The sequence below is a fragment of the Leopardus geoffroyi genome, chromosome A1 (genome assembly GCF_018350155.1).
Source record: "Leopardus geoffroyi isolate Oge1 chromosome A1, O.geoffroyi_Oge1_pat1.0, whole genome shotgun sequence".
Lineage (NCBI taxonomy): Eukaryota > Metazoa > Chordata > Mammalia > Carnivora > Felidae > Leopardus > Leopardus geoffroyi.
In genome coordinates, this window is record NC_059326.1 from 188638492 (window position 1) to 188650315 (window position 11824).

An 11824-nucleotide genomic window follows, 5' to 3' on the forward strand; every position below is an offset into this window, starting at 1 on the left:
AGAAGATAACTGTTATTTCATCACTTTTCACCTAGACCAAAGAGATATCAAGAGAAGTCATATTCGCTCTGATTCTTAGTGCAGAAATCTGAGCTTTATTATACCTTGGCAAGTTTTACACGCACCCTTTCCAGAAGTTGCAATCAGTCAGTGCAGTCAAATCCAACCCACAGACATGTTTGTTGTAGTGATTACAATATTGTTTTTTGAACTGAGTTTGAGGTATAGTCACTTTGAAAGACAGCTTGACAGCTTTTAGAAGACTAAACATACTTTTACCATCCAATCCAGCAATCACTGCCCTTGGTATTTACCCAAAGGAATTTAAAACTTATGTGCACACAAAAGTCTGCATATGGATGTTTATAGCAGGTTTATGTGTAACTGGAAAAACTTGGAAGAAACAAAGATATCTTACAGTAGGTGAATGAATAAATAAACTACAGTACATCCAGGCAGTGGAATATTATTTAGCACTGAAAAGAAATGAGTATTAAGTCACGAGAAGGCACAAAAGAACATTACTAAGTGAAATAGGCCAATCTGAAAAGATTATACACTGTACAATTTCAACCATAGGACATTCTGGAAAAGGAAAAATTGTGAAGACCACAAAAGATCAGAGGTTACCAGGAATGGAGAGAAGAAGGATGAATAGGTGGGTGCAGAGGATTTTTAAGACTGAAAATAGTCTATATATCATAATGGATGTATGTCATCATACGTTTGTCCAAACCCACAGAATGCAACAACACAAAAAGTGAATCATAATGTAAACTATGGACTTTGGGTGATAATGTCATGTCAGTGTAAGTTCATCAACTGAAACAAACTTACCACTCTGGTGGGGATGTTGATAATGGTGAGGCTGTACGTGTGAAGGTAGGGCAGATGGTATATGGGAATTCTTTGCACCTTCCCGTCCATATTGCTGTGAACCTTAAACTGCTCTAAAAAATAAAGGCCTTATATTTTTTAATGTTTATTTTTGAGAGAGTGCAAGTGAGGGACGGAGGGGCAAATGGGGGGGGGGCAGGGGATCTGAAATAGGCTCCATGCTGACAGCAGCAAGCTGGATGTGGGGCTCGAACTCAAGAGCTGTGAGGTCAAGACCTGAGCCAAAGTCAGACACTCAACCGACTGAGCCACCCAGGTGCCCCAGGTCTTAACCTTTAAAAATGGAATTTAAACTCATTTAGATGGTACATGACCACCCTAGTATTTTGATGTCTCCAATGCCATCTACACGTGGTACCCTTCCCTTGTTTACTTTTCGTACCTGGCTCCTAAAAGCCCCAGAGTTTATCATCCCACAAGTGTAGCATAATAAGGGGCCTTTACTTCAAGCCTTGGCTCTAAAACTTTCCAATAGAACAATGAGAGAATCTGAATAAAGATATGTTCATTTCAAATGCAATAATTCTGAGTGGATATAGAAGAAAATGAGGTATGAGCATCTGGAACTGTAATTAAGGACCGTTTGACTGTGTTAGTTTTATGACCAAGGACGCTGAGAGTTCTTGTTGCCTTCAGAAGTGCCTGAGTATCCACTGGGAAATATTTTTATAATTTATTCATCAACAGCACCAATTTTTGCCTGATAGTATTCTAAATACTGTAAGATTTAGAAGGGAAAGAGGCATCTTGACACGAAGAACCTTATAATCTATGTATATAGCCCTGGAGGATAACAGTCTTAAAATAATAAAAATAACTTACCAGGTACTGAGTGCCTGCTGTGAGCTAGGTTCTGTTCATAAAGCCTGTGAGTCCTCTATATACAGTATGTACCTCAATCTTCACAACAGCCCTTTGTGGTAAGCACTAGGAAAGGTATCCACATTTTAACATGAGAAAAGTACAGCACAGAAAAATTGAGTACCTTTCCCAATGCCATATAGAAAATAAATCTGTGTTTAAGCATCTGGGCTCTTAGAGACTGTTACATTTAACTATGTCTTATACTCCACCTCAAAAGGTAGGATGAGTTTACTTTAAATGAAATATGTGGAGAGAAAAGGTGGCTCCAGTTCAGGTCATCCAAGTTTAAAAGGATATATTACTGCTTCCCATCTCAACCCCCAATAAAGTCATGCTTCTTCTGCATAAATTAACCACTGGCCCCACTCTCCATGTGGCATACCATGACAAAAGTCAGTGGATCCAGGAGGAAACTCACATGGCTACACCATGCAGAGAGAACTCAGATCATTCAAGGTGATGATACAAATGCAACATTTCCAAGGCTAGGATTTCCCCACCAGGAAGTGACTCTCTGGTCAACTGCCAGATAGAACAAGATAGCCTAAAGTCAACCTAGGAGCCCTTCTTCATTCAGAGTGTATTTTTTCATGCCTAAAGTGTTGACCAATGAGAACACATCTTATCTCTGAGTGATACTGTGTGTTCTCTGGCTGATTATCCTTACATCACAAAAATGATGTAAGGATATCTCTCAGTTCCCATGGGAACTGGTTTCATCACTATCCCAACCAACCTGGAAAATTTACATATGTGGTGTCATGCAGAAAGAGAAAGTTAAATTGCCTTAAAGTCAACTGGTTCTACTGACTACTATTCTTTGAGACAACATGGTATTTATATTGCAGCAAGGTTCTGGGGCATTCCAAAGACAGGTCTGCTCATCTGCTCACTAATCTTCACACTTTCTCTCACTCACCAAGAATGGCATCCAGCTAAGGAAATAGATGAGAGCAACCAAAGAAATGTGCTGGTGGAGCCGGGGGTTAAATTTCTTCTTGGCATGTTCTATAACTGCCTTCTGGCAGGATGTTCCTGATTGCAAAGCACAAGGCCCCAAGGCTTAGCTAACTTAACTGCAGGTTCTGACAACCACCAACCCTTCAGAATCTGAGCATTCATTTCTTCATCAAGGGCTCCAAAATCGCTATTGCGTATCACATACTCATTTCCTCTTTCTTCACCAGCACATGCTTTCATGCTATTGCTGAAGATCCATACGTGTTTCTCCTGCTTTCCCTCCTCTCCCCTATCAAAAGTAGTCAGACTGTGTTAGCACTCTGGGGTATCGCTACAGGTTTAAGGACAAATAGGATACAGATTTCGGAAAGAGTAGCAAGTTTGCTTCCTGGAATTTTCACAGAAAATACTACTATGTACTCAAATACAGCTTTGGATTTAGCAGCAAAGGATGATATTGGTTCTATAATCTGAAATATCTAGTTCTGTGGTCCCCAACCTGTATACCAAATCCCCCCAGGGTACCATGTAAATTCACAGAAGTGCCGTGAGGTATTTGAAAATCCCCGAAGGAAACACGGGATACGCAACATCTATTGAGCACTTCACTGACTCAGGACTGCTCAGTGTGTCAATACTAGGGCATGCCACATTCCTTTCAATGACAGCATATCTTTGCAAAGCTATGTTTTCAGCAGTTACCATACTGTACCATAAGGAAATCCATGTGGAACAGGAAATGAAGGTGGCAGTGTCCAATCTGACTCCACACACAGCCCATTAGTAACTGCGTGACTTAAGAAGCAATAAAAATATTATTTTCTTCTTTCAATCTATGTGTATTGTTGTTTTCAAATGACTACTAAAAAGTTGTCAGAACATAAAGACTTATCAAGTTGTCTGGACCTACCTACTTAATAAATGAAACCATTAGGTATCTCTTTTGGCCTAAGGGTGCCATGAAAAAAGTCACTGAGGCACTCAGGATTCTGTAAACTGAGAAGGTTTAGAAACCTCTGCTCTGGTCGGTAATGTTTTCCAGCTCCCAGGGACCTCATTTGTACCGATCTGATTACAAAGCATATTTAGGTGTTGGTTTGGGTATTGTGGCTGCTTCAGCTCAGTGACTTTTCCACCTTTCAGTGCCAAAGGTACCCACGACACAGGCCATCCTAACTAGCGCACGCAGCCCAGGGCCTGCCCAGCCTTGCGGGGCATTTCCCACAGCCCTCTGCTCTACTCACACTGGCCCTCTTTCCGCTCCTCAGACACATCCAGCGCTCTCTCATTATGGGGTCTTCTTACTTGCTTTTATCCTGTTCACTTTCATCTTAAATGCCACCTCGTCAGGAAGGCCTCCCCCGACCTATTGCAGCCAGGTCTCTCTGTTATTCCATCTCTTCCACCTTTCATTTCCTTCATGGTATTTTGTCCCTCTGCATACACGTATTTACCTCCATGGGGGAAGAGTCTCTATTTGCTCACTGCTGTGTCCGAAAAACTTAGCACAGTGCCTAGGATATAATTGTCATTCAATAAATAACTGTGAGGCAGACCAATGCCCGCATTTTGACTCTGGCCCTGTCAAGCCCAAAGAATTCAAAAGGCTTTTCTGGAAAACAGCCCTTCACATAGAAACATGGGCCAATTGTATCAGTAGCCCTGGCACAGGTCTCTGGTCCAGGGTGGTATCTGAGATCATGAATCCCAGGTCTGCCACCTCCTTGCTGGTTGACACTCATTCTGTCTCTACCTCCAGGGTCTTTGCCTATAACAGGGTTGTTATGAGAATTAACAACCTGTCATTGGTGCTGTCACTGGTGCCTGGCAAGAAACAAATGCTCTAAATAAAAGTCAGCTGCCATTATGAGGACAGCATTCAAGGACTCCCCATTGATGCCCACATATCATTCTTAGGGGAAGTTCCTGCCTCAGAAACTGATGGGTCCAAATGACTCTTGCTCATTTTAAAATACATGGATCACTGCAAACAGTGATACATGGGCAGTTAATACCTAGACCCATCGGTTCCCCTTGCACAACTCATGATTGGAACCAAAAATAATCTGTATGGAACTCTGACTATCCAGTTGGATGCCAGAAATGGAGAGTGTTCACTGAATTACAGCTAATTTGTCTAGATGTGGCCTGCCCTAGGGCTCCAAACACTGAGTGTATTTGCTTGATCCTCTCACCCCTCTGCTTGCTTCCTTTTAACCATCTTCTAGGCTTCTGTCCAGTGGTACCTGGGAGCTTCTAATCACACGGCCGTGTGGCTCCCCTCCTTGCAGGGGGAGGACACATGAGTGCCATCTTCATCCATTCATACCGGATTGCTGCTGCATTCTCTTTCCTGAGCCTTCTGCCCACAGTCTCTCCTCACCTCACCTAATCATATCTGGATGCATCATTTTCAAAAACCACGGGGATCACATCCTTCTCCTCCCCTCCTATAGCCCACGTATCTGAAAAACAATTCTTCCTTTGGCCTCCCATATATGGCTTGGCTGAGGATAATGCCTTTCCTGCTAACCTGAGTTGCCCTCACTTCACAAACATAATATAGGGTGGCCTTGCGTGACAGATGGTATGATGGACTTGAACACGTGATGTTTCAATTTCAGCCTCTTGACTTACTAGCTACATTTTCTATGGCAAGTTAACTTCACATCTATGAGCCTCAGTTCTCTCGTCTGCAAAGTGGGCAAGACAGTACCTGCCTCATAGTTTTGTTGAGTCCTGGATGGGAAAACACACAGGAAACATAGCATGGTACCTGGCAGACAGAAGCATACTCAAAAATATTAGCTTTTATTGTTTCTCATACAAACTCAACTCCTCATTCTTCAAGTCTCAGCTTAGACATCACCTCTCCTGGGAAGCCTTCTGTGACCACCACCCCAATGACGAGTATGTTTGTAAAGCACCTTACCCTGATCATCATCGTAAGATGTATCATACCCCAGTGTCATTGCCTCTTGGCTCTTTGGTTGCCCCCTAGGATGTGTGAGAGCATCACTGCAGGGACAGCATTTCTACTACACTGCCATAGCATCTGGCATAAAGTAAGTGCTCAGTAACATGTAGTCCAATGAAAAGTAATTAAAGAAACAAACTACTAAAGACAAAATCATTATTAAAATTTTGCTATTACATGACCTAATAAATTGCTCCATAATAAGACCAGAAACTTGTCTGGCAACGAACCACATTCCTTTTTTATATTATTTAATTTTAGTAAGAGTTACCATCTTTTGACCCATCTTTTTTTCTTTTTTTAATTTTTTTAAACATTTATTAGTTTTTGAGAGACAGAGAGAGACAAGAGTGTGAACAGGGGAGGGGCAGAGAGAGAGAAGGAGAGAGAGAGACACAGAATCCGAAGCAGGCTCCAGGCTCTGAAATGTCAGCACAGAGCCTAACGCAGGGCTCAAACCCACAAATGATGAGATCATGACCCGAACTGACTGACGCTTAACTGTCGGACGCTTAACCGACTGAGCCACCCAGATGCCCCCGTTGATCCACCTTGTACATAGACTGTAATTTGATTTTTGTATCTACTCTCAGAGCTGTACACTATCAGAGGTCCCATCTTACTCAGATGAGGACACTGAGGCTCAGAAAGTTGAAGTGATTTGTCCAAGGTCATCCATGTGGCAGAACTGAGCAGAGACCAAAACTCAACACCGATCAACTCCAAGGTCTGTTTGCTGTGCTGCTTTTTGATAGAAGTGAGGATGCTGCTTTTCCCTTTTGCTAAATTTCTCTGGCCTCTCAAATACTCCAGAGTGGCATTTCATCATCATTGGTGCTTATGCCACATACACGGTAGTGCCCTAGGTATAAATCAGTTTGGTGACTAACCGCCCAGTACCAAGCCACATATTTGTCTTGGCGTTATTTAACTTTCACGCCTCATCGGGTCTCCCCAACATGAGCAAATCCTGTAGGCGGCAGTGCCCACATCAAACCATTCTATCTCCCATGGTCTAAAGGTTGTTACATATTCACATAAAATGACTGGAAGGTCTTTACCAAATGTGACAGGTAAGTTTGAACAGCCTGCCTTGGATCTGTGGTATAAACAGTTTTCACACTGGGGAATCCAGGAGGCACCTACAGAAGACAGACATATCTAACAACCTTTGTACTATTTGATTTTTTTTTTTTAACCAGGGGCATGAGTTATTTTTTAAAGTATCATCAAAAATAAATAAAGATAGATCGATATGTAGAAAGGATTTTTTAAAGCCAAAAATTGGAGAGAAAATGACAGGGCAGGAGACCAGGGTCAATAGCTGCCTTCCAGGGCAGGTTTCCAGAGCAAGATATAATAAAAAAAAGCCCAGATGAATATAAACTCCTAATAAAGAGAGAAATTAACGTAGGCTCAAATATGAGTCCTAGACCAACAGTCACAGTGGAAGATGCTCCAAAACTCAGGCCCTGATTTTTGGTCCAAGCTACGTAGTGTCTAGAGAATTCTATGCTCCCAGAAATTCTAGCAGTAGGGATATGCTTTATTGAACGATGATTTAACAATTTACCCTACAAATGCAGGGGTGGCCAGTTGATATGCAATAATTGTCTTTTGGTTTGAGTTGACGTGGAAAGACGCAGTAGACGGTAGCACTTCACCCCAGAAGTTTGCCCTCTCCACCTTGGTCCCACCTTGCTTGGTTCTACCTGTCTCAGGTGACAGTAATAGCAGACCAACTGTTCCCGCAGCTTTCTAACATAAGCATTGAGATACCTCTGCAACCCTACAGCCCAGGACACACCCACTTCCGGCCTGCACACCCATTCCTTTCACTGGGATTAACATAAAATTGCACTTAGAAAGGAAGAGAAAAAGATTTCCATATGCAAATGAAGATATCAATGACAAAGTGGAACACTTGTATTACTGTGCAGTCCGTCCAGTCTAGCAGGCAGAGATGCCCACTTGGGCAACGGACTTCTGCAGTGACGGCATCCGACACCCACTGCCTTCAGAGCAGACCCAGATGGAAGGGTGACTGTAGAAATGTGACCAGACTCACTGTTGAAAGGAAGGAGGTAAGTGAAGACACCTCAGCCCCTTTAAAAAAGAAGCTGACTTTAGGGATCTCTTATAAAGCATTAAAACAAAAAACATACCTGAATGACACTTGAAAACTTGAATGAGATCACTTTGGACTGCCTTCTGCTTCCAGGAAACACCACACCCATGACACTGGGTCTCCACTGCCACCCATAAAGTCCAGCGCTTCAGCAGTGACACAGCAACTCTCATCCCAAGAGCACATTCAATTACATGACATAAATATGGACCATATCTAACCTAGCACTGTCCGGTTCTAGAAAGCAAATTCCTAACCACGACGTATTCTGCCTTTTTTGCGTGCTTCATTCATGTCTTTTTTCAATGACATTTTTTCTGACTAGAGAAGTAATACATGTTCATTATAGGCATTTTGGAAAATTAAGGAAATCAAAAAGAAGACAAAAATCATCTATAATCATACCACTCAGATTATTCACTGTTAAGTTTTTGGCCATAGAACCTCCAGTCTTTTTCCTTAAAAGCACACATCCCACAGGTATGCTGTTTCAAACGGGCACATGCACCTCAATATTTATAGCAGCACTATCAATAATAGCCAAAGTATGGAAAGGGCCCAAATGTCTATCGACAGATGAATGGGTAAAGAAGATGTGGTATATATATACAATGGAACATTACTCGGCAATCAAAAAGAATGAAATCTTGCCATTTGCAACTACGTGGATGGAACTAGATGGTATTATGCTAAGTGAAATTAGTCAGAGACAGACAAATATCATATGACTTCATTCATATGAGGACTTTAAGATACAAAACAGATGAACATAAGGGAAGGGAAGCAAAAATAATATGAAAACAGGGAGGGGGACAAAACAGAAGAGACTCTTAAATATGGAGAACAAACAAAGCGTTACTGGAGGGGGTGTGGGAGGGGGGATGGGCTAAATGGGTAAGGGGCACTAAGGAATCTACTCCTGAAGTCATTGTTGCACTATATGCTAACTTGGATGTACATTTTAAAAATAAATTAAAAAAATAATAATAAAGATGAAAAAAAGGCACACATCCCCCATGCAAGTGGGAGCTACTTCCCATGCCCCTAAACTAGAAGTGTCCCCTCAAAGCAGCTAATCATTTGAGGGAATAACACTTGGTCCTGTGTGAAATTAATTGTCATATTTCTTTACTTCACTGACAGCCCTAGCCACTTATATTTGACTCTCAGTCACCTACCTGGTTCCCACCCAGTTGGAGTATCCATTCCTCTGGGATCTTGATCCTCTCCATAGCTCAGGGCAAAACAGACTAGTGTAAAACCTGACTTTCATTGTGAGCCCATTCTCTTTCTCAATGATCAGTTTATAGGTGACCAGGAAGATGAGGAGAAGAATACGAGGACTTCCAGGACAAATTCTTTGCTCCTAAGAGAGACACACAAGGAAAAAACAGTCCTTTATTATCCTAGATGCTGTCCTGTGTGGATGAATGCCTAGAACCAGAGAGCTATTTTGGGAGGCTGAGAGAAGCTAGCTGGAGATTAAAGCTCAAAGCGCCCTAACTGATCCAGACAGAATATTCTAGGTGACCTCCAGCAAGATACAAGTAACCACTAGACACAAAACAGACTATTGTGAGAAAACAGCAATTTACAGAAGAATATGTATAGTATGACCCTATTTATATAACTAGATAGATATAAATGCATAGAAAAAAGTCAGGAGTAGACTCTGGAGGAATATACATGAAAATGTTGGCAATGGTGACCTCTAACCACCATGTGAATCAGGGCTTCAACTTTTTATTCTGCATGTATTTGTAGTGTTTGAAGTTTTTGCAGTAGCATGCCTGCATGTATTGCTTGTGTAATTTTTTTAGCATTTTAATTTTAAGGAGTATGCAAGGCTTCCCCTTTAATTTGAAATTTGTATTAGAAAGCTCAGAGCATTCATCTTTTAAAAAAAAGTTTCGGGGCGCCTGGGTGGCTCAGTCAGTTGAACTTCCAACTTCGGTTCAGGTCATGATCTCATGGTTCATGGGTTTGAGCCCCGCATCAGGCTCTGTGCTGACAGCTCAGAGCCTGGAGCCTGCTTCAGATTCTGTGTCTCCCTTTTTCTCTGCCCCTCCCCTGCTCATGATCTGTCTCTCTCTCTCTCTCTCTCAAAAATAAATAGACATAAACAAAAATTTAAAAAAAAGTTTTGTGGTCAGAAAACTCTTCAAGTTATTTTCAGTTTCTAGGGGGATCCTCTCCTTCTTACAGCTCAGCCTGCCTGCTGTTTGCCCGCAGACCTTACTTTTCCACAGGAAGAATCTGAGGGAGATCACAGGCTGTGGTTCAGTTTACTTGGGACAGAGTCTGGACTGTGATGTGGGGCAAGGTGATAAACATCTTCTATGAAATCAGGATGATGGGCATTTGGCTGACATTACCAGAGTGCCGTCCGGCCTTGCGAGTGTCCAGAAATAAGGAAGGCAAAAGATGTTATCTCTGGACACTGCCGCACTGGGGTTATTCAGAGTGTCTCAAAGTGCAGGCCAAGATCCCCACAGCAGAGTCACCTGCAAGCTCATTAAAATGCAGGTTCCTGAGCCCCACCTCAGATCTACTGATTAACAATCTCTGAAGGTAGCGCCTGAGAACCTGAATTCTTTATTATCTGCAGATAAAGTGTGAGAAGTACTTTCTTCATAGGCAAACTGGACTTGTCAAAATAGTCGGGCCTGTGGCAGAGATGGGGCAAGTGCAGGTTCTTCCTTCTCATCCTGGTTATCTGGATGCTCAGGGCCAAATGAGTGGCTAGCTGCAGCCACAGGGTTTCATGGCATGAGGGCTATTAGGAGCTCTATCTCAGGCTCCTCCCATTAATTCTGTCACTCATCTTCTAGCTTCAATGTCCCCTAGCAAGCTACCAAAAGTCTTCCTGGGACAGGCAGGATAGATAGATAGATAGATAGATAGATAGATAGATAGATAGATAGACAGATGATAGATAGATAGATAGATCAGCCACTTATTAAGCATTTAGCCAGGATGCTGTGCTAAGTGCATTGCATCTCACCTCATTTAACCTCACAACATACTTAAGATCGGGTACTATTATTAACCCCATTTTACAGATGTGAGAACTGAGGCTTAGAGAAGTTAAGTAATGTGCACAGCAGGTGCCGGAATTCAGGTCTACTTGTCCTTGGTGCAGGTGGTCCCACACACCTTTCACACAGGACTGGTCCTGGGGCTGCAATCTGAGCCGGGGCAGGGGTGGGGGGGTAGCAAGGCTTACCTTGAACCTACTTTTGCAAAACTAGCACGCTATTTTTACTTAGATTTTATATTCAAATCAGTTTTTTTTTTTTTAATTCTGAGGCTGCTTTTATGAACACATTGGTAAAATGGTTTTGTCTTACTTGTCTTATTTTATGTAAGTATGTACTTAAGGAAGGCCACAGAAGGGCTCCCCTGTGGTGATGCAGCCACTGTAAACAAGCTGGTGAAACTATTTCTGCCAACTTTATATTAAGTTTTCTGTGAAGTAATCTTTGATGACTTGTTGGGAGTAGTAAACACATTTTTACAGAAAGAAACCCCCCCCCCCATTGGTACATATTTTAATGTATGTATGTGTGTGTGAGTGTACAGGTGCCTCATATAACAACAAAAATCAAACTGTGGAAAGTTCCCTTCCGTATCACCGTCCAGCTATATTCTTCAGAGATGCCCATGGTAACAAGCAGGAGAGCTCACGCGTGAGCACACACACACACACACACACGGTATCATACAACCCAACACAATGCAACTTACTTTGTTCATATCTACATATGACTTGGATACAGGACGTTTCGCTTTGTTGTTTAACTTGAGAAGAACTTCTGTTTCCCTTGAAGCCTAGAGGGCAGAGGAGGTGGGAGAAGGCACTCGGAGCTCAAGGTACTGTCTCCGCCCAAGCCAGAGCACCAGGTCGGATAAACAGTGGGACTGCCAGCTCAGCAGCCCCCGCCCTCCCCGGATGGGTCAAACGGAGGGAGGAAGTGTGCGGTTGGGAAGCTCCGCTG

General features: G+C 42.5%; 1 long non-coding RNA gene across 5 annotated transcripts in view; it reads right to left on the reverse strand.

Annotated features, from left to right (window-relative positions):
• Positions 1-11812, reverse strand: part of LOC123611405 — a 97704-nt gene extending 85892 nt beyond the window's left edge. For all 5 annotated transcript variants that reach the window (XR_006718654.1, XR_006718647.1, XR_006718649.1 and 2 more), the window contains exons 1-2: positions 11574-11812; positions 9005-9192 (exon numbers count right to left, since the gene is read on the reverse strand). This is a non-coding gene — a long non-coding RNA (uncharacterized LOC123611405). The remainder of the gene's footprint in view (positions 1-9004; positions 9193-11573) is intronic.
• Positions 11813-11824: the final 12 nt, after the last annotated feature.